General features: G+C 35.4%; 1 long non-coding RNA gene across 1 annotated transcript in view; it reads left to right on the top strand.

The window, feature by feature from the left end:
• Window positions 1-378: 378 nt before the first annotated feature.
• LOC143250265 (uncharacterized) overlaps window positions 379-23,821 on the top strand; it is a 28,591-nt gene continuing 5,148 nt past the window's right edge. The window contains exon 1 of the long non-coding RNA XR_013028114.1: window positions 379-616. This is a non-coding gene — a long non-coding RNA (uncharacterized LOC143250265). The remainder of the gene's footprint in view (window positions 617-23,821) is intronic.

Below are 23,821 nucleotides of genomic sequence, written 5' to 3'. Positions count from 1 at the left end.
AAAAAAATAGGAAAACAAAGCTAAGGATACTATAGACATTATGCACTCAAACTACAAATCCCTATTTTGAATCCATCAAAAATAGGGATTTTTAGTTCGAATAAAAACTGTATACCGTATCTCCAGCCTTGTTTGCTTTGTGTGTTTTTTTACGATCCCTATTTGTAAGATTTTAAATTCCCAATCTTCTATCTTGTATCTTCTCGATGTTTACGCTCTCTCTCTTTGTCTATCTATTTATCTAATGATAATTACAGATTTTACTCAGAAACCTCTTTGCACGTGCTCTACAGATGACTGAGACAGTCTAACCTTAGTTTTCTCTTACTTCAATAGAGAGAGCTATTTTGGGGCCTCGCTTGGCGGTTGTTTTCAGTTCAGTTCCATTTAAAACTCTCCTTAAGCCATTTTATTAAACTTAAATGGAAAGAGCGTTAGATGACAAAATTACTCGAAAAGTCTTCACGAGCATGCTTGTTGTCGTTTTTTTTTAAAGATGTCTAACTTCTGACATTTAAATATAAATACTATTAATAGGCGTCTTTGCCATGTTCACTGTGGATTAATAATTAGTGTTTCCAGGGTGATACAGTGCCTTCTTCCCAGAGGCTAATTGGTAAGTTGGAAGTTTTGTAACGCTAAAAACCTGGTTGCACAAATTTATCATTGTGCAGTTTGTGCTTAACAACAAACCAACACAATTTTGCATCTTTAACAAGTTTGGGGTGGTTATCTGAGATAAGCAGCAAGTGCATAATACTGAGTTATATCTTACGTTTGTGTTACTGTATACCTTAAAGTTGGCGAAAAATAGTCAACACAATATGATATACCAAAATTAATATGATATACCATAAACTCAGTTTTATTGTTTATTTCATAAGTTCGTTTTGTTATCTTTTTTCTGTTTTTTGTAATGTCTAACACTATGACAGTTTAGTTTGTTTTGACTGAAAATTTTCAAAACTCTCACAAGCATATATTAAATGCCGGGCCTATTAAATATATCTTTTCAAACATACAATAATCTCCTTTCATATTCATTCTAAATGTTATTTTTTATGATATGATTATTTGGATTGTTTAAATATCTAACTGACAATTATATACAATGTTATTCTTTAAAATTAAGCATTTTGTATTGTATTTGTATTTTGAATTTCGCGAGGGCTATCTGCGCTAGCCGTCCCTAATTTAGCAGTGTAAGACTAGAGGGAAGGCAGCTAGTCATCACCACCCTCTTGGGCTACTCATTCACCAACGAATAATGGGATTTACCATCAAATTATAACGCCCCCACGGCTGAAAAGGCGAGCATGTTTGGTGTGACCGGGATTCGAACCCGCGACCCTCAGATTACGAGTCGAACGCCTTAACCCACCAGGCCATGCCGGGCCTTTAAAATTAAGTAGATATCAACAGTTTTATGACGTCAGGACTAAGTTAACACATTTAGCCCACTATACTGTTTCTTTGGGGTTTTTTATTTTTTGCAAAGCTACACGAGAGCTATCTGCGCTAGCCGTCACTACTTTAGCAGTGTAAGATTAGAGAAAAGACAGCTAGTCATCACCACCCACCGCCAACTATTAGGCTACTCTTTTTACCAATAAATAGTGGGATTGAACGTCGCATTGTAACGCCCCCTCAGATTACGAGTCAAGCGCCCTAACCACCTGGGCATGCGGGGCCTAGCCCACTACACAGCGTTATACTTAATTATGAAACAGACACATTTGTTTTAAACATACACTTGGATGTTCCAGATAAATCATTCTAAATTATATAAAAAATTCACTAACTACTGTAATTCAACAGCAAACATTTTAATCACTTCCTCTGTCACGGAATTAGTACAGTTATTTATTGAAACAGAAAATAAAATTAGCATTTCCATCTCACGTTTTCTGATGTATATATATATCTTTTCATACGAGACTGGGTGGGTTACAATATTCAACATTTTCGTTAAGAGATGATTTACAAAAGTCATTTATAAGATGTAAATATGTTTACTGCGGCACTGGCAAAGTGCCATACCTTTAAAGATAAAGTGTGATGAACCATCATAATAAAACTGGAACTTAAATGGCCCCACGCGGTCTTTTGGTGAAAGGAGAGCACGATCCCAGCTTCGGCAGGATGCGTCATGTAGCTTTTAATTGCCAAGTCATTAAGACTTGTCACGTTCGAGTCAGTTTCGCAAAAGTCACACAAGTTTGGTCTAAATATACACAGCCAGATCAGGAGTGAGGGAGCAATTATTTTTGCCCTCAAAATCATGAGAATTATCTCCCGATTTCTACAGTTCAAATGTAGTCCTTTTCATTTTCGTGTATGTTTGGCCCTTTTCCTTTAACTGTATGCTTAAATCCGTAGATGTATTATTGTTTGTTTGTTTGTTTTCCATATTCCGTACTTCGTAGTTTTCAAGTTAATACATTCACTTGCCGGCAGTTGGTAAATGTTTGATGAGTCGATCTTGGAGTAAAACTGAATGTTTGTAAATCAGTGACACTGAGGGGTGATTGGAAGTCAATGGAAAAGAAGAAGAAGCGGTAGGAATATGCAAGGAAGTATTCCATTTTAGGCATGGACAGGTGGTTAAGGATCGAGGGTTCGAATCCCCATCACACCAAACGTGCTCGCCCTTTAACCCCTGGAGGCGTTATATTATTGCGGTTAGTCCCACTATTTCTTGATAAAAGAGTAGCCCAAGAATTGACGATGGATGGTAATGACCAGCTGTCTTCCCTCTAGTCTTACACTACTAACTTAGAGACGGCTAACGCAGATAGCCCTCGTGTAGCTTTGCAGGATATTCAGAAACAAACAAACAATCCCTTTTATGCAGCGCTATCGATTTTTTTGCATTGTTACTGCTATAAACTACGCTGTAATAGGAAATGTTTTATTTGAAATAAGATTCCACTGGGAATTCGATACACGGTGCATCATAATATGAATATTTAGGTTTAAACATCTTACAACACCTATGGAATTCGGTCGTAAAGTTAGTAAACCTAACGTTTGTTATTGGTATTAACATATTTGGTATTTTCAACTTGAATGTTACCATATGGATTAGAAATTCTTGTATTTAAACAAATTTAAACAAATTCCTTGTATTTCTAAGCTTTTGATCAAAGGAATGACAGTAAGTCAGCAGCACCCGCCGCCACAGAGACATTGTCTGTCTTTGAACAGGATAATGGTTCTTGGTTCTTGACTATCACAGCGGAAGTGTTGAGCACATTCACAGGCATTACGACTTTGGATTTTTATACCAGTATTCTGGTACACTAAACACTTCTGAAAGATCAGTTTTTTTGTATTGCGTTGGTCACAAGAAGTGCTTTGGGAAGATAATAAAGATTCGTTCTCACACAGTTATACAAATGTTAAATTTATGAAGAAGGACATAGAGCTAGAAAATATTTCTGTGTTATATGAGTAAGATTATTATTTAGAATATCTAACATATCTTTTTAATTTTTATTATACTCCGACTTTAGAGATTATTCTGAATTGTTAGGTCAGTAAATATATTATAGAGTAACCTAATTCTTCGAGCTAGGCCTAATTTAATGAGATATCATTGGGTTTGCTTTTAAGAACATCGCTAATAGCGAATACACCCAACCAATGAAATAATACATTCTAATCTTTATAAATAAGAAGAAAGAACACTGTACCTAATTATTTTTTTTTATATACGTTCTTAGTTTACCCTAATAAGAAATTAATATTAAGTACTACCAACACGTTCTGACTTTACAGTTGAAATTCTTTGTGTACACACGATTTTCACAGAAAATAGCCCAGAGTCAGTCTACAGTCTTTTAATTCGCGAGTTTTTCTCAGTTATATACCATATTAGGTAAGATTAAACGGAGATATTGTTTCAAGAGTTTCTCTTTTGGAAACTTTGTCGGTTTATACAATCACACACGTTAATAGTTTTAGTTGCATTTAAACGTATGTTGTTGTTTTTTTCCTCGACTGAAAAAAACACTTTTTGAAGTTATAGGTTAGCTATCTTTCACTGGTAAGAACCTCGTAATGCATAAAAAGTGTATGATAGCGTTTCAAGAAACCTAACTGTTTTTAATGGTCACTGACTCAAATATCAAGAATTTTATCATCTTACCATTCATATATATATGTTTGTTTGTTTTGAATTTCGCGCAGAGCTACACTAGGGCTATCTGCGCTAGCCATCCCTAATTTAGCAGTGTAAAACCAGAAGAAAGGCAGCTAGTCATCACCAAAGGCACTCCAAAAGATAGGCCTGAAATGAATATAACAATCTCTGACACTGAGTGTGGGAGAAGATCTGATAAAATGTATCAGAAAACACTCAACATTATTTTAGTTTTAAAACATAAAAGGAACTAATACTTATTGATATTCCTTTTTTTATCACAAATGTATATAATAAGAGAAGATTACCAGTTTTCCCGATGTATAACTAATTTCGTTAGAGATATAACTCCATTTTTATCCCAACATAACATCTCTAACAGAATCATGATCACAAATATGGTTTTGTTGCGTCCGCTGGGAAATCAACGTGAGATCCCGGCATAGCCAGGTGAATAAGGCATTCGACTCGTAATCTGAGGATCGCTGGTTCGAATCCCCGTCACAACATTCTATAATTTACGCTGAAATGATTTTTTTTTTTGCAAAACACTATTTATTGATAACAAAAAAGAGGTTAACCTGTTTTAACATAAGGTATAAGAATTATCTTATAATCAATGGTAAAATAAAGTGCTAATAACAGTGTTAGTTATCACCATTAGATTTCATCAAGAAACATAGGGTCGCAATCGCTTGCGAATTCTTCAACAAGTATTTAAGTGAGTAGGTTGTTAGCCCACTGCACCGAGCCGTCCCTAATTTAGTAGTGTAAGATTAGTGGGAAGGTAGCTAGTCATCACCACCCACCGCCAACTCTTGGGCTACTCTTTTACCAACGAATAGTGAGATTGATCGTCACATTATAACGCTCCCACGGCTGAAAGGGCGAGCATGTTTGGCGCGACGTGGGCGCGAACCCGCGATCCTCGGATTACGAGTCGCACGCTTTACGCGCTTGGCCATGCCAGGCCTAATAATAGTGTTGGAGTCTGTTTAATGTTTAATACAATAATGAACACACAGCAAACTATATATTTATTCTATCACAATTCAGTCAAACTTATCCGATTTTTATATGTTGACTTTCTACTACTCTGTGTCTTGTTTGGATTGTTTTTCAAGGATTGATATTAGCTACCCCCAGCTACTTCATTTAAAAGTTTTCCTTTACTTGTAACAAAATTACTGAGATGAAGCATTCTCTTTCTTCTGATATTAAAAAGACAGTTTAAGATGGAAATCCGAAAAAATAAATTTAAAAAAAGTCATAATAATTCTACGAAGGAAAGGTGAACGAAATTATATATGCAAAATAGCAACCGATTTACCATTAGCTTTCATTTTATTTTAGAACGAATAAGCCAAATATTAGCGAGAAACAGACTTCTCTTTAAGAGGGATTTGTTACGCGCAATACTACACAAAATTATCTGCGCTAGCCATCCCTAAGTTTGGATTGATGGACAAGAGAGAATGCGGTAAGTCAGCAAAACTCTTAGACTACTTTATGTAAATTAATAGTGAGATTTGATCGTCTGTCTTACAGTTCACACATGATGCCTAACGTGCATAACACTTCTTTTTAGCAACGATTCGTGAATCATGAACCCAATGATTCAAAAACGATCGTGCACTCTATTCAAAAGGTCACGGTTAGATTCGCCAAAAGGAAAAAAAACTTGAAACATAGAAAAAAAAGTTTGAGACTGGAAAAATAAAACACCTGCATAAAGTGTTTTAATCCCATTAAAATTTTTAGGAAAATGGAACACCATAACGTGGGAACCAGGACACGAAGTCCCCACAACCATCTGTGATAATAACGTTTTGCTATTGTTTTTCTTAACCTTTGAAAATAGGTATATTTTTAACCCTTGGCGGTTTTCTTCCTCTTTTCTTTTTCCCGCTAATTTTGGTTTGAATAGATATGCACGTGCCTATGCTGCGTCAAGGGTACGTTGTCCTTGATTAGTGTGACTGAAGTGAAGTAAGGGTGGCACGGACATCTAATAGAAGCAGATATTAGATGGGTCACTGGAAAACTTATATAACGTGAAAAGAGTGGCTACCGAAACTGTGGTTACTTTTGTTTGAAACAAAACAGCAAAATTTTATCTCGTGATAATCACGTCTTATTTTACCTAAGTTTTATCTGTTTATTTTGTTTGAATACTCTTATTGGAATTTAAGTCTATGGAAACTTAAAACGTTATTTAGCAAGTTATATGTCTTTTCATGGAAAATCCCTTGAAACCAGACACAAAATGTAAAAGAAAACAAATAACATGTGACATAATGCTTTAGGGACAACAAGGTGCCTGTTTGTCCATTTTAACTAACCTTTCTTTTAAGTCAAACAAATTCTAAACAAAAAAACACAAAACATCTGCAACTGGGCCAAACTTAAAGCGTGAATCAATGAGACCTGTTCGGTATTACAAGTTATCTCGGACGAGCCTCCAATTTATTATGTTACATATTACGCTTTCAAATAGCCTTATACTGAGTTAAATTGTAATTTTAATTCAAAGGTTAAATAAATATAGAGGTGTATCAAATTTATGATATTTGCCAACAATATTGATATACAGAAGTTTTTCTTAACACAAGTATAGTTTAATATGATGGCCCGGCATGAGCTGGTGGTTAAGGCACTCGACTCGTAATACGAGGATGGCGGGTTCGAATCCCCGTCACACCAAACATGCTCGCTCTTTCAGCCGTGGGGGCGTTATAATGTGACGGTTAATCTCACTATTCGTTGGTAAAAGAGTAGCTCAAGAGTTGGCGATGAGTGGTGATGACTAGCTGCCTTCCATCTTGTCTTACACTGCTAAACTAGGGACGGCTAGCGCAGATAGCTCTCGTGTAGTTTTGAGTGAATTTTCGATTTATTGGAACATTATAGATTTTGCACATTACAAACTCTTTAACTTCAGCGAATTAATTTGAGGGTTGTTATTTCTACGAGAACATTAAATATATTTACTAGAAGGAATCAGCTTGTACTCGGTGTGATTCCAGTCACGAAAAAGACAGCGTTAGCTCAGGCAGCGAGGTAACAATATGAATTTAGAAGTAATGTGCTCTTCGTGAACCTGCACCATAGATAAAATTATTCAGTTATATACCGGGTATAAGACTCAGTGTAGTTTGTAAGTTTGTTAAGCCCTTATATAGATAAGCCATAACTTACAATTACTATTGGTAATATATACATATCGTGTTGGCAAATAATATAAATTTAACATATATTAACAGTAATTTAACTATTAAATTCAAATTCAAATTTCCTGTTATTTCAAATAGTAATACGTTAACATACTTAACATTATAAATCAGAGACTCGTCCGAAATAAATTATAATATGTACCAATATGGCAACCCCAGGAAGGCTAGGAGGTCAGGGCGCTCGACTAGTAGTCTGAGGGTCGAGGGTTCGATAGCCTCACACCAAACACGCTCGCTCTTTCAGCTGTGAGGGCGTTATAAAGTTACGATCAGTCCCACTATTCGTTGGTAAAAGAGTAGCCCAAGAGTTGACTGTGGGTGGTACATATAGCAAAGTTACTAAGACTTTCTCTTTGTCTCTAATTTTAGACTATTGACGAGAGTGAAAGTAGCTAGTTATCTTGAGAGACTGATTGTCACTTTTATAATGCACCCCCGACGTAATTGAAATGCAGGGAATATTTATGTTATCGCACGAATTCGAACCAGGTTCTTTAATAGGGCTAGGGTTTGGTTTGGTTTGAATTTGGTGCAAATCCACATGAGGGCTATCTGCACTAGCCTTCCCTAATTTAGCAGTGTAAAACTGGATGGAAGACAGCTCGTCATCACCACCCACCGCCAACTCTTGGGGCTACTCTTTTACCAAAGAATAGTGGGATTGACCCTCACCTTATTACGCCTCTACGGCTGAAATGGCGAATATGTTTGGTGCGACCGGGAGTCGAACCCGCGACCCTCTGATTACGAGTCGAATACTTTAACCACCTAGCCATGTCGGGGCCAGGGCCTGACATCGCTTAGTTGTTGTAATGTTTGCACTCGACTCGTAATCTATGAATTTCAGGTTCAGATCCCTGTCACGGATCTGAATCCCCGTTGCTCTTTCAGTTATAAGGGCATTACAATGTAATGGTCAATCTCAATGTTTATTCTCAAACAGTAGCCCAAGAGTTGACGGTGGGTATGCTGATTAGTTGCCGTCCCTTTTGTCTGTAACCTAAAAGTTACGGACGGCTAGCGCAGAGAACGTTCGAGTTGCTTTATACGAAAATCAACGTAATAAACAAATAAAACAATAGGACCAATCCTAACCAATCATGATACAGTCCGCCATTTAAGATGAGAGCAAGAATTATGTTTGAATGGGATCCATCACAGTTTTCCTCCTGATTAAAATAACACACTACCACCTAAACACTATAAATATGGAATAGAAGACGGTACTAAATGTGTAAAACTTATATGCATATAGACCATATGCTGTATTTTATTGTAAGACGTGATTTCATGTTTGTACGTATAATTCATGTCAGAAAGGTAATAAGAAAATATACACAAAGAAACACGTATAGTTATGTGTGCGTGTTTGTGTGCGTTGGATGAATTGGTAGATGTTTGGAATGTCACACTTTATTGTACACTAAATATTGGTGGTTTTAACATTTATTCGAATGTTGTGTTTATTTTAAAGGTGTGAATATTGCTTCAAAACAACACCAGCTGATAATTTAACCACAGGAGAAGGGTAGTTTTAAAAAAAGAACAGTTTCTTGTGAACTTTATCCAATAGTCTTTTCTTCTCATAGCAGTCCTAATTAGTTTTAAATAAACACACCACTAGGGTTACAGTATGAAATGAATTGGCAGTCAACTTTATGGGAGAACATCGAAAGAATGATCTGCGTATCTGTAAACAAATATAAAATATACATATATCATTAGCATCGTGTTAGTAGAGTATGAAACTGTTTATATTACCGAAGTTTTGTTGATTGAAACTTCTAGATGAACAAAAACCAGATTGTACCCGATTTACTGTAAAATCATTTTTCAAACACTTATGAGTAGATACGACACAAGGGACTCGAATGTTTTGGCATGTGTGGATTGGATGTGGTAACTTATACTAGCTCTGTGTTTATTTGTTTCACAACTTTGCACAAAACTACACAAGGACTATCTGCGCATATCCGCACGCATTTTAAATTATTAGACTGGACGTAGGAGAGGCAATAGCTCCCGCCACCAACTCTTGAAGTACTCCTTTCCTGATTGCGTAGATGAATTTAACCTACACTGTTCAAGCGCAACCGCAGTCGTGAAATGCGAAAGGGTGTGGAGCAAAGTGTCACAAACTACGACTAATGAAGTTCTTTCCAGTTTAACATGTTAACAACTACAACAAGCCTGGCTGAACTAAAGCAAAAAAGAAGAAACACGCGACTACTTCTACAATAAATAACATCAAAGCGAAATAACCTAAGGAATACTGAAAGAAATAAAAACAACGTGATTAAAAATAATATTTAAGCAAAATCGAAACAAGTGAAAAACTGCATCAGAAAATACTTAAATATTAAAATAATACTTCACTTATATACCGTAGTGCGGCGCTACTTATAACTAGAAGAGAAGGAAAAACGATAATTAGAGACAGCAGAGAAAGTAGTTTTAGTTCAAAGCATGCTGTTGTCCTAAATATGTTGCACATTCATTTTATGTGTATAATGATTTAGCCTCGTCATGGCAAAAATAATAATAATAACAATAAAATTTCTTTACCCAAAACTCTGAGTCATCATCAACGTCCAAAACACGTAGTAAATGAGTTTGTTGATTAGGCTAGTAACCAGAAATGCTAGAATTTTAATTTTGTCTTTAAAATTTATTCGACTATCTCAGGTTGGTCAACTTCAAGTTTATAAACTTACGATGCAAAAATTCGGGGGTTGATTCTCTACAATTGGCAGAGTTCAGATAACCCTTCGTGTAGCTTTGTGCTAAAAAGAAACAGAAAGTAGTCCTTATTTAACACGCCACTATTCTGAGAAGAATTGCATTCCTTATTTAACGAGTTCCTTCTAAGTACCATGCTGGTTAATTTAAAGTTTATAATCTAACATATTTCAAAAACAAAACGGATGTGAGAAGAGGGCTTTGTCTGTTCATGTTGAGCCCACAGTAATCGAAAAAACTCGTATACCGACAACTCTATCTTTCCCACGTGATTAACGAGTCGATAACACTGGATCAACTTGGAGACTACAAAGGATAGAAGGGCTAATGAGAACATAAAGAAAATCGAGACTAGTATCAACTACAGATGTGAAAAGATCAGCAGGATTATGTTTTCATATGGTCAGTAGCGAACTCTTTATTTTTTAAGTTTTTTTTTCAAATACTAAAATAAGCAAACATAATTAACACGTGTCTAATATTATCGTTTGTTTGTTTTGAATTTCGCGCAAAAGTACACGAGAGCTGTCTGCGCTAGCCGTCCCTAATTTAGAAGTGTAAGACTAGAGGAAATACAGCTAGTCATCACCACCCACCGCCAACTCTTGGGCTACTCTTTCACTGACGAATAGTGGGATTGATCGTCACAGTATAACGCCCCCACGGCTGAAAGGGCGAGCATGTTGTGGTGCGACCTGGATTCGAACCCGCGACCCCCGGATTACGAGTCGAACGCCTTAACGCGCTTGGCCATGCCGGGCCCTAATATTATCGAATATTAAAGTTTATGCTATGGCTCTACTACACGTGGTCAACCTATCAAACATTAGTTTATCTTGTCTAAAGCTAGTTTTAATTTTATTTTGGCTCGGCATGGTCAAATGGTTAGTTGACCGACTCATAATATGAGGATCGAGGGTCCGAATCCTCATAGCGCCAAACATGCTCGCCCTTTCAGCCGTGAGAGTGTTATAATGTGACATTCAATTCCAGTAATCATTGATAAAGGAGTACTACAAGTGTTGGCAGTGCCTTTCCCTCTAGTGTTACACTGCTAAGTTAGGGACGGCTAGCGCAGATAGCCCTCGTGTAGCTTTGTACGAAATTCAAAACAACCAAACAAAAATGTATTTCTGTTCTTCAATATTTTTATAAAATATGGTGAGCCTCCCATACCCTCTAATTTAACCAGTTCTCTTGACCAGTATTGTATCCATACTCTCTAATCTAAGCAGTTTTAATTAGATAATACCAATTAACCGATCCGGCATAGCCATGTGGGTTAAGGAGTTCGACTCGTAATCTGAAATTGGCGGGTTCGAATCCCCGTCGCACCAAACATGCTCGCAGTGGGAGCGTTATTATCTGACGGTCAATCCCACAATTCGTTGGTAAAATAGTAGCCCAAGAGTTGGCGGTGGGTGGTGATGACTAGCTGCCTTCCCTCTAGTCTTACACTGCTAAATTAGGGACAGCTAGCGCAAATAGCCTTCGTGTAACTTTGGGCGAAATTCAAAAAACAAATGAAACAAACAAGCAATTAAGTAGATATACTACTTCACTTAATATTTTGAGCGGCACAAATTGTTAACTTAAACCTGCCCCTGGTAAAAGCTGTGCAATGCACTTCGAAAATCTTATATTAACGTTTTTCGGGTTATTTTAAAAAGACTAAATTCTTTGAATCTGTTCCTCTTGCAAATGGAGAAATCTGCACAAATTTCTTTTAAATGTGCAAATTCTGCAGCATTCATTCCCCAAGAAAACTACTGTAAAAATAAAAGGAAGGTGTATTTGTTTCTTGTAGTCAAACATAAACAATGGGCTATCTGTGATGTGCCCACTACAGGTATCTTTTTGTAGAGACCATACTACGTATTTCAGATGAATATTGATTTATCTTATGGAAGCAACAACAACCAAGTTTTGTTGTTGTTGTTGTTGTTGTTTTCTCTTATTTGTAATTTTATATTTCCTGCTACTAATAAAATTTCAATCTATTGTGCTCGCAAAAATCACTGTGTGTGCTTCACCGAAACATCCTTTCTTGGTGCAATACTCAAATTTTAAAGATATGAATCAAGCACTTTATCAAAACAACAAAAAACTGTGAAACATTAGATGGCGCCTAGGTGACAGATGACATATTGACGAGATCCTTAAGTCTCTAAGCAAGCGTTTTTAGGACTACCAGTTAAGAACTCCAGTTCTAAGTTTAAAATAAATGATCTAAAATATCTGTGAGGAGGAATTCGATCTTTCGCCAACAAAAATTCAAATATTATTTAAGAGTCCTTAACCTTCAAATCAGTATAATTTGTATATTAGCTCTTATTTCATGAGCTAATCAAAATACTGACGGTATTCATCACTAAGTAAGGGTAACAAATAGAGTAAAGATGGTTATGTAGCGCGTTATTTAAATAAAAAACGGCAACACTCGAACTAAATAATTTATTTATTTGTAGATAGAAATATGATACGACAGCTGCTATTTTTATTTTAATTTACGGAAACGATATTTTGAGATACATCCCGGCACGGCCAGGTGGGTTAAGGCGTTCGACTCCCAATCTGAGGGTCGCGGGTTCGAATACCCGTCGCACCAAACATGTTCGCCATTTTAGCCGTGGGGGCGTTATAATGTGACGGTCAATCCCATTATTCGTTGGTAAAAGAGTAGCCCAAGAGTTGGCGGTGGATGGTGATGACTATTTGCCTTCCCTCTGGTCTTACACTGCTAAATTAGGGACGGATAGCGCTCAAGTAGCATTGTGCAAAATTTTAAAAACAAAACAAACAATTTGATATACTAGGTGGCGCGTCTATTTTGTTTAGATGTGACAGAGAAGTAACACTATATGTAGTATCTTCAGATGCTAAGTTTCAGAATATTTTGACGTATAGCTGTGTAATTAGATTGTCTTTATCGCTTAATTGAAGTAATTAGTTTTGTTATTGTGTATCCAAATTAATATAAAATAACAAAAAACTCATTTATTTTCTAATAATTCATTCAATCTACTTTAACAGAAACTCATTAATTACACTATTTAACAATATTTTTACTTTTTCTTGTTCCTGGACAGAAAGTATTATTTCCCAATTGCTTATGCCTAAAGTAAATTTAAAAAAACCTATTTTTCTCTTTAAACTTTGCTTTTGTGACCTGGAAGCGTATAACGAAAACTGGTGGGAGACTGTATTTGGGAGCTGATAGGTGAAAGTGATTTACATTACAGTCGCAAATTTTGAAACACTACTCACTTCTAAACATTTTTGAATATCTTTAGTATAAATACATCTAAATCTTGATTCATATGTTGTTTTATTCAGATCTTATGTAAATGAAAATGTGCAAATTTGTCCGTTTTTACATAGAAAATAGGGTAATTTCTAAATTTTATTATCCAGGTCACAAAAGCAAAGTTTAAAGGAAATAATGGCCATTTTCTGTACTTTTACAACATAAACAATTAAGAAATAACACATACCATCCAGGAACAAAATGTGTGTTACATAATGTTTTTGGGCTACATTCTAAATTATTTTAATTTATTAAAATATAAATGTTTTCTGCCATGCAATTCTAACACAGAACTTGCAATTAACCGCTGTGTATTTTTTATTTAAAAATATATATTTTATTATATACTCTATACGTTTTCACATTACACTGATGAGTTTAGAGGCCTTAAAAATAAAGCGACGAAGACAGTCATAACAAACGTACATAGCACTAGGGAGTGATTGACTTTATGGATAAAGTATTCACCAGTATCCAAAGTAAGTAGGCTATTGGCAGAAAATATATTTGAAGACATCTATATGACAACAAAATAGTTATATGAATAACTGAAAGCCACACGTATCCATCCCTTCACGTCCTTGGAGAATGCGGAAAAACGAAACAACCATTTATTTCTAAACGTCACCAGATGATGAATGGAGTCCAAAGTGGGTGAAATCTCAATTGTCGTCTGACATCATCCGATCTATAAGAGCTTTGGTTGAGTACGTCATAGTGCAGATAAATCGATCTTTACTCTGAAACAGCAGGAAAATTCTCAGAACCGAGCAATCTCGAAATGTGCAAGTCAAGATTAATCTGACATGAGTTTTAAGACTTTCAACGTGTCCCACGTTCTAGTTTGTCAGTCGTTTGTCAGTGGCCGTGAGAAGACAAACAAGCAAGGTTATAAAAATATCAAATTGAGACAATGTTGACTGTGTCAGTACAACTTTTCTCCGCCCGTCTGCTTATCTGTCTAAAAATAACATGAACCTGCATAGCGAAAGAATGTTCGAAAAGTGCATACTTAAGCGATGTTTTTAAGCTAATTAACTAGTGTAATTACTTTTCTTTTGTAATTTTTATAAAAGTAACGAAACCCGTGGTGATTACGATGAAAGCTTAACACTCTGGTTCATTCGAAACTTTGTTTTGGTCAGAGACAGATGAAACTTTTTCAGGGGATCAAGTCTAAGTGTTTCAACAAGAGATTAGTCTGAAGTGTTTTAGGCAGATGATCAGCCCAGGATCTTTGGAGTTCGGCGGGAAATCAATCTTAAGTGCCCGATGTTTCAGTTAAGAGCTCAGTCTGAACTAACTGGAATTTTATACATTAGTTTGGCTTGTTTTGAATATCGCGCAAAGCTACACGAGGGCTATCTGCGCTAACCGTCCTTAATTTAACAGTGTAAGACTATAGGGAAGGCAGCTAATCCTCACCATCCACCGCCAACTCTTGGGGTACTCTTTTGTCAACGAATAATGGGATTGACGGTCACATTATAACCTCCCAAAAAACCAGAATAGCAAACATGTTTGGCGGGACGCGGACTGGGAGTTAAAGGCTCTATCCACCTTTATTACCTGATAAAGATAGTGCTATTTTGTTTATGGTTCCAACGTTTCACCAGAATAACTTAATATGGTCATATATATTAACTACATTGAGCAGAGTTACAGGGTATTTCTTGTATGTATTTAATGTTCTTCACTACATTAGTGAGAAAAACGTTCACCTGAGGCTCACTTGTACTAAATGGTAAAACAGGTGGTTAAATAACTACCAAAAGTAAGCTCATGGACTAAACCTCGCGCGACTTGAAAGAGTAACAAACGCTTATATTATTTATTTTTTGTGGTGGTGACAATTTTTTTTTCACTTAGTTCTTGAGATCAAGGCCAGGTGGTTAAAGCGCTCTACTCGTAGCCTGAGGGTCGTGGGTTTGAATCCCCGTCGCACCAAATATGCTCGCCCTTCAGCCGTGGGAACGTTATAATGTGACTGTCAGTTCCATTATTCTTAGGCAAAAAAGTAGCCTAAGAGTTGGCGGCGGGTGGTGATGACTAGCTGCTTTTCCTCTCGTCTTACACTGCTAAATTAGGGACGGCTAATACAGACAGCTCTTGAGTAGCTTTGTGTAAAATTCAAAACAAACAATTTTGAGAGAAATAGAGGCTCAAAAGGTTTTCCATTTTGTAACATTTTTTCAGTCCACTTTCTTCGTCTTACTTTGTTTTATTTTTCGAATATTTAAGATTCTTAGAAAATGAAGTTAAAAGTACTTAACAATTGTAAAATCTAAGCAAGTAATTTATTATTTCTTTCTTATTTATCATCAACGTAGAATAAGTCAGATATTCCCACAGTTAATTATTTTAGAGTAATGTTTTATAAAATTCGGTAAATCTTTTACCAGAAATCAAATCATGGCTTCAATCAAGCACAATATAAAGATAATTGTAATTTTTCGTAAGAAATAAAAATTATGTCACTTTTTCTGTTTTGTAAATTGTCCGCTACTGAGACAGGGATAATTATTCGGATTTAAAACGCCAAAATCAGGTGGACACGGCAGATAATCCTACGTGGCTTTGCTATGGGGAAAACGCACACATTCATTTTATATATTCCATTTATATGGAATAAACCATTTCAAATAAACCATTTGAAAACCATTTCAAAAAAATACTATCTTAATTACTGACAATTAAGAATATCTTATTAGCGACCAGTAGGGATTTATTTCTAAATATATTCACGAATATTTATATTTTGGAAATTTCAAAGACTCATGTCTTCTTGGTCAAACGAAAATAGTGTCTGCGGACGGTGCTTAAATTCAATTGGTCGCAAATCTGTATATTTATAATAACTGCCTTTAGACTCCGGAATACGAATAGTCAATTATTCGAAAGCGCTCGAGATAAGGGTATTTTTTAAAAATTCATTACACCTTTTGTATATGATCCTGTGTGCTAACTCTGTAATCAGAATTTATAATAATTGCTTTTATCAAGTCTTCGAGGTATGTAAGACTACTTTACTGCCATCTGGTTGTGATATAAGAGCATGAAAATAGAAAAACGAAGAGAATGGACAATGTCATAGTGCCACCATTACGTGACTCTTAGAAAAGTTTTGGTAATAGGTATGCAATATTCATTCAAGTATTTGTGTGATTGGGCATTACAATAGAAAGTTCCATAGTGTTACTCTATAAATAAACAAAAAATAATTTTCTCAGACACTCAAAACAATCTGTAACTCCTGATAAATTTGGAATGTTTCTATTGGCTAAGTATTGTTAGATATATTTAAGATGTGTTCAAAATTACAAACACTGTTTGTGTATTCTCTTGTTCATTATTATTAGCTATTCATTTTCTATTTCTATCATATTTCACAAAACCTTAAAATAGTTCACGTAAAGACAAACAACTCTCTTGCTAGAAGTATGGTCAATAGTTGCTGCTTAAAATAATTTCGTATCCTCAGACTAAAAATGTTAACTGCAGTAAGCTTAACAATAAATTAATTTGCTTTAACCATATCTTTAACTGTAAGCAAGAAATATATTTCGATTACTAATTTTTTTTAAAATTAAGAATTGTGTTTCTTTGTTTTAAAGTAAAATCACATTTGGCTATCTGCTGTGTTCATCACGGAGAATCTAACCCTGAATTTTAGCGTTTTAACTATGTGGGTTTGTGTGTGTGTTTTTTCGTATCCTCAGACTAAAAATGTTAACTGCAGTAAGCTTAACAATAAATTAATTTGCTTTAACCATATCTTTAACTGTAAGCAAGAAATATATTTCGATTACTAATTTTTTTTTAAATTAAGAATTGTGTTTCTTTGTTTTAAAGTGAAATCACATTTGGCTATCTGCTGTGTTCATCACGGAGTATCTAACCCTGAATTTTAGCGTTTTAACTATGTGTGTTTGTGTGTGTGTTTTTTTATAGCAAAGCTACATCGGGCTATCTGCTGAGCCCACCGAAAGGAAGTCGAACCCCTAATTTTAGCGTTGTAAGTCCGTAGACTTACGTCTGTACCACCGGCGGACTTTAACTACGTAAACTGACTGCTATTCGACCGGAAAACCCAAAACACTTTTTAAACCTTAAGTAGAAAACTTCACAAGCGTTACTGTAGAAAACTGGTGTTTTATATATATTTGTGTTTTATCTTAATGACATAAAATCATGAACAACAAATAAAGTATTTTATTGCTTTCTTTAAATACAAAAATAATGTATTTTTATAACTTTGAAAAATACTTCAACCTAATTTTGTAAATCCGATGTTAACCTGTTTCTTTTTCTCTTCTTTCTTTCACATTTGTGCCCCGCTAGGACAGCGGTAAGTCTAAGGATTTACAACACTAAAATCAGAAGTTCGATTCTTCCAGGTGCACACAACAGACATCCTGATGCTGCTTTGCTATAAGAGAAATACACAGACTTTCACATTTGCTTTCAATAACTCCAAAATACCTCTGAGGTCATATAACGTTAAAACTCAGGAGAGAACAGAATGTCTATTGTGTAGCTTTGGACTTAACAACTTTCACATTTATACTGATCTTTTCATACCTATTAAAGCTGACCGCGACTTACTTTGATGTCATTGGAGCGCTACAAAAGAGAGAGCCTAAAAGTTGGCAACAGGTAGTGTATATAACCTGCTTTCCCCACAATACATGACATCAAAATTTGGGACGGCTAGAGCAGATAGCTTTGCGTGAATATTTAACAAGCAGCTTATTAGTTATGTTCCTCTGTTTGTGAATTTCAGTCTGATCTAACAAAAGGAATAAAAATATAGTTAGGTTATAGCGAAAAAAAAAATATAAATGAGTTCAAGAAAAACTACCCAAAACAAATTATACATAATAAGCAATTAGATTGCCTAATTGGTGGCGCCATCTATAAAGTCCTAAGTTGAATATTTATGTTCATAAAATAATGTAATGTACGATATATTTTGCTTTAATTGTTTTCGAAAAAATTATTTATTCTATCAACGTATACAAGTGTAAGACAGATGAAGGCAATTTAACGTCTAAAAAACAATTTTTATATTTAAAACTCTGCAGACATATCCTGGGAAATAATTTTTTTTTCTTATCTGTTTCAAGAAGAGTTTTAACCTTTTTCTACCTGTTAAGCAAACCGCATCATACGATCTACCTTTCTACAAACCCTGAGAATAATTTCATCTTAACAATAACAAAAAACACGATTATCTGAAAACTTCGATAACGCTGGCTACCGTAAGCCCCCCCGAGGCTGCTGTCAGAATAGATACTGCAATCACTTGAGGTCTTGAGTCTCAAGACAACAAACTTCGTCTAACTCCAGTGGTCACTTACAATATTGCTTCAACCTAACGTCATTATTGGCTACATTAGCGACCTCTCCATACACAGTAACAAAATTCTTTTTTTTTTTAAAAAAAATATATATTTTGTAGATAAATCTAAGCATGATAAGTTAGACAAAAACCACAGTACATAAAACGAACTTGTTTTTATCGCTAAATGTCCTGTTTTCTGGGCCACATGTACTTTTTGATTATTTTCTTCCTCATTTTCTCACTACCGAGTTATAGTGTCGGAGCGATAATTCGCCTCCGGTGTTTAAAGAATAAACACCTGTGGCAAAGAGAAAGGCTTGACAGAAAACAGAATTCTTCTTCGTGTCCAAGGGCCCAGCATGCAGGTGGTTAGGACGATCGACTTGTAATCTGAGGATCACGGGTTCGAATCCACGCCACACCAAATATACTCGTCCTTTCAGCTGCAGAGTTATTATAATATGACGGTCAATCCCACTATTTGTTGGTAAAAAAAGTAGATCAAGAGGTGGCAGTTGATGACTAAGTTCCTTTCCAGTATTTATACACTGCTATATTAGGGACAGCTAGATGACTAGCTGCCTTCCCTCTAGTCTTTCACTGCTAAATTACGGAAGGTTAGCGCAGATAGCCCTTGTTTATATATTAAACATACACATCATTCATTTTATCACAGTTATAACCCACTCACATAATTTTTGCTCTTTACAAAAGATTGTTACAATGAAATAGTTTCTTCTGTTTTTTTTTCATAATAAAACACCTTCATCCTCATTACAAGTGTCCAGTCCATTAAGAGGCAATGTCACTGTAGTCATAATCCCAGGCCAAGTTCACAAGAGCCATAGCGCTAACAGCGAATGTACCCAATTGATTAAACTGTGTATTTCAATCTCTAGAAGTAAGAACGTAAGAAAAAGTTGCTGAAAATACTCACTACCGGGCTAAGTTTTAGTTTTACTCTCAATAAATAGCTGGGTCTACTCGATAGTGGATAACGTTACGAACCCCAGTTTATTATATTACAATTTCAAATAGCGGGAAATTTGAATTTAGAAGTTAATTTAATATCGCTATGTATTAAATAAATTTATAATATTTGCCAATTAGTTTGTTTTTGAATTTCGCGCAAAGCTACTCAAGGGCTATCTGCGCTTGCCAACAAGATAGATACGCAAATTTTTTCGTAACACAAATGTATTTTAAAATTCAAATAATAATACAATTGATAATAATGGTTGTTACAACTACTTATTACAAATAATGGTTTATATACAAAAGTTTTACAAACATACAAACAATACTGAGTCTTCTATCTGGTCAGGAATTGGATATTTTATCGACGGTTCACGGTAAGCGAATTATTGTTAATTTATATAGAAATATTTTACAAACTTGCAGACAATATTAAGTCCTCTAATCGGTGTGGAAATGAATATTTTGTCGACGATTCACGAGGCGCAAGTTACTTTTATGTTGATACACGGATACACTTCACTTGACGGGAATGCAAGCTAGCTCTATTCTTCACACGTGAGCCCAGCATGGCCAGGTGGGTTAAGGCGTTCGACTCGTAATCCGATGACCGCTGGTTCGAATCCGTGTCGCACCAAACATGCTCTCCCTTTTAGCTGTGGGGGCGTTATAATGTGACGGTCAGTCCCACTATTTGTTGGGAATAGAATAGCCCAAGAGTTGGCGGTGGGTGGTGATGACTAGCTGCCTTCCCTCTAGTCTTACACTGCTAAATTAGGGACAGCTAGCGCAGATAGTCCTCGTGTAGCTTTACGCGAAATAAAAAAAAACAATCTTCACATGTGAGTTTTTCTTGACAAAGATATTTAATGTCCTTGTAGAAATACTAACATTTGAAGTTAATTCACGGAAGTTTGTAATGTTTGAAATCTATAGACGTTTCTCGTCAAATTATGTAGTTTTCCGATTAATAAGCGTTAATTACAATTATAGATTCCGAGGCTTAAACTATACTGACTGTAGGGACCAAACAATACTCTTAAACTATCTCTTGGCGCGTGATTAACAATCTTTAGATGAAATTCCCGAAAGTTCAGTTAGCTGAACAATATTCGAAGACACGCAGATACTTTCGTAAAAAATTTTTCGTTGATTCTTACTCTCAAGAATCTTCTACAAATTTAGAGAACAAGAAGGAATTGCGTAATACACGTTAAACAATTTAAGTTACATACATTTCTAAATATATATTAAACTACAATAATCATAGATATTAACATAATATTAAATCCTTTACAATATTAATTACATCCATTTTTTCGGTGTCAGATTTTTGTTGTGGACTTATACAAAAGCTAATAAAATTATTTTTTTTTAATCATTAATGCATTTGTTGCAAAGTTTTCTGACTAATGTATTGTGGTTTCTGTTAAAATTCATATTAACATGATTTACTTTAGGTATTTTGTATCATTCACAATAAAACAGTCATATCTTACTAAAGTTTTTTTCCACCGAAAACAAATTTACTTTTTTTCTTATCTAACTAGCATCGCATAAGTGTGATAATTAACATTTTAAATTACAGACTTCTTTATATTCAACACGTGTGAAAATTTTACATTATTTCTGGATGTTTTGCAGATGTTTTAATTTAATATATAAGATATTAATAGGCGGACTTAAACAAGAATATAATCATTTTTTTTAATTTCTAAGGTGTATGAAATAATTCATTTTTCAACTTAAAACTTTTTAATGTAGTATTTCGCAGTTGGAAGTTTGCAACCCTGTAAACACACAAATAGTGTGTTCTTAAGTTATTGAATAACATTATCAATCGAGCAGAATGAGAATTGCATAGGATAAACAACTGCGGTTTAGGACATAAGTCTCGGTTTGTCCAAGGTCAATGGCATTGTTAATACTCCTCAAAAAGTCCAAGAGATAATGATCTCACCTTCGTACGTGCCACCACGGAGTTATCGTAACCATTACACTGTTTTTAGGTGCCTTCTTTTTATATTAGGAAAAAACAACTTCTGTCATGATGTAGTTTGTAACCTGTTTAATTAAGAAAACATCTTTACAGTTAATGTAGTACATATTTGGCAGAAATACTTACAGTAAATAATCAATATCTTACGCTTCAGGTGTATTCTAGTGTATAAGGTAACGAGCTGTAGCTCTAGTGGTCCAAGGTTCAACCCACGATATGCTGAACATGGTTTGTACTTACTGTTGTTCAGGCGTTATAACCATAATTGCTATTTGGTTAAGAACAGCCACTTAATATGGGATTTTTATTAGTTAGTGGTTTCCCTTCCTCCCTTTGTCGAGCGTTACTAAATTAAAGTTGAGCTATGTCTGTCATGGTCGTTCAGAGCTTGTATTGTACGACATCTGGTTAAAAATACCAATGTACCAACTACCATATCTTATGAAAAACACCGACAAAATATTTCCACGCTCTCTAACGAAAGACAACAGGCATAGCCTGGTTCATAGCGCACCCTAGTTTGATTTCAAATAATATTAGTCGTGTTCTTTTCCTCATAAAGATGCTCCGCACTTTGGGATCGCGAACGTGTCATAAAAATGATAGTGAAATTTCACTTTTCATTTAGAAAGAGTATCACAAGAGTTGGTTATGGGTGCCCTTCCCTGAATGCCTTCCTTCTGGTTTATAAGTTCAAAATTAGGGACAGCTATGCACTCATATCCCTCGTAGCTTTTCGAGAAACAATACAAATAAAGAAATGAAACAAAAGACAAAACAAGAACATAATAATCGCATGCATATAAACCAATTAGAACGACGATCTTATTTTATTAATACTGTGTCGGTTTAGAGCTTGCTCTATGCAATCTGATTCTGTAGTGTGAGATAGAGTTTCACCATGAGAACTGTTTACGCCAGTGTTGTATTACATGCGCAGACTCAGGTTTGTTGCAGAAGTGTCAGTGATGTCTTTCTTTTAATGAATTATTGCTTGCTTTAAACTTTCTTTAGATGTGAGCTGTATGTGAACTACACAAAGGTTATCTGCGCTAGCCGTCCCTAATTTGGCAGTGTAAGACTAGAGAGAAGGCAGCTAGTCATCACCGTCCACCGCCAACTCTTGGGCTACTCTTTTTACCAACGAATATTAACTGTCACATTATAACGCCACCATGGCTGAAAGAGTGAGTATGTATGGTGCGAAGGGGATTCGAACCCGCGACCCTTTGATGACGAGTCGAGTGCCTTATCCACCTGGTCATACCGGGCCAATTTGTGAACTGATGGACTGTTTTGTGTTCAAGTCAGCACTTGTTTCTCACGCCGTAAAGTAACGTTTACTGTGCATTGGAGGTTAATGTAATAATGGGCTTTCGGTAAACTTTGAAATGAAGCTAATGTAATATAAATAAAGCGTACAAAGGTATAAGTCACCGGAATCATACAGAGATCGTTAATGTAAGTAACAGTAACATGTGAAACCGATGAATAATTTGTCAATAATAGTAAGAAAAATAATACCAAATACTTCCATTAATGTCAATCAACTATGGTGCACTTTATTATCACAGTGTAATAAGACGTTTTGTACAATAAAGCAACAACTATTTTAATTTATCAGGTTAAAGATCACTTGACAGTATTTTGTGAGCGATGAAGTGAACGCACTGGTCCTCATTTTGACTTGATATTAATTTTAAAGTGTCCCAACTAATTTAAAAGAAATCTTGACATTACAGAATACCTACGGTATTTTTATATTAACTCCAAACACTCGCTATTGGGTGTTTATGTGTTTTCAATTATAAAACACTCATGCAATACTTTCAATATTAACATAAAAGGCTTACAAATAAGTTAGTAAAAGTTTTCAATCAGAAAACACTTATGGTGGTGCCTCAAGCGACACAACCCTTTGTCTGCGGACTTACAACACCTGATTTCGATGCACGTGGTGAGTGAGCAGAACTGACCCCTTGTGCAGCTGGTGTGTTTTTTTTGTGTGTGTGTTTCTTTTTAGCAAAGCCACAAAGGTTATCTGCTCAGTCCACCGAGGGGAATCGAACCGCTGATTTTA

Source organism: Tachypleus tridentatus, chromosome 5, assembly GCF_004210375.1.
Source record: "Tachypleus tridentatus isolate NWPU-2018 chromosome 5, ASM421037v1, whole genome shotgun sequence".
Lineage (NCBI taxonomy): Eukaryota > Metazoa > Arthropoda > Merostomata > Xiphosura > Limulidae > Tachypleus > Tachypleus tridentatus.
Note: the sequence above shows the minus strand (reverse complement) of the source record. Positions and strands in the feature narration are given on the sequence as shown.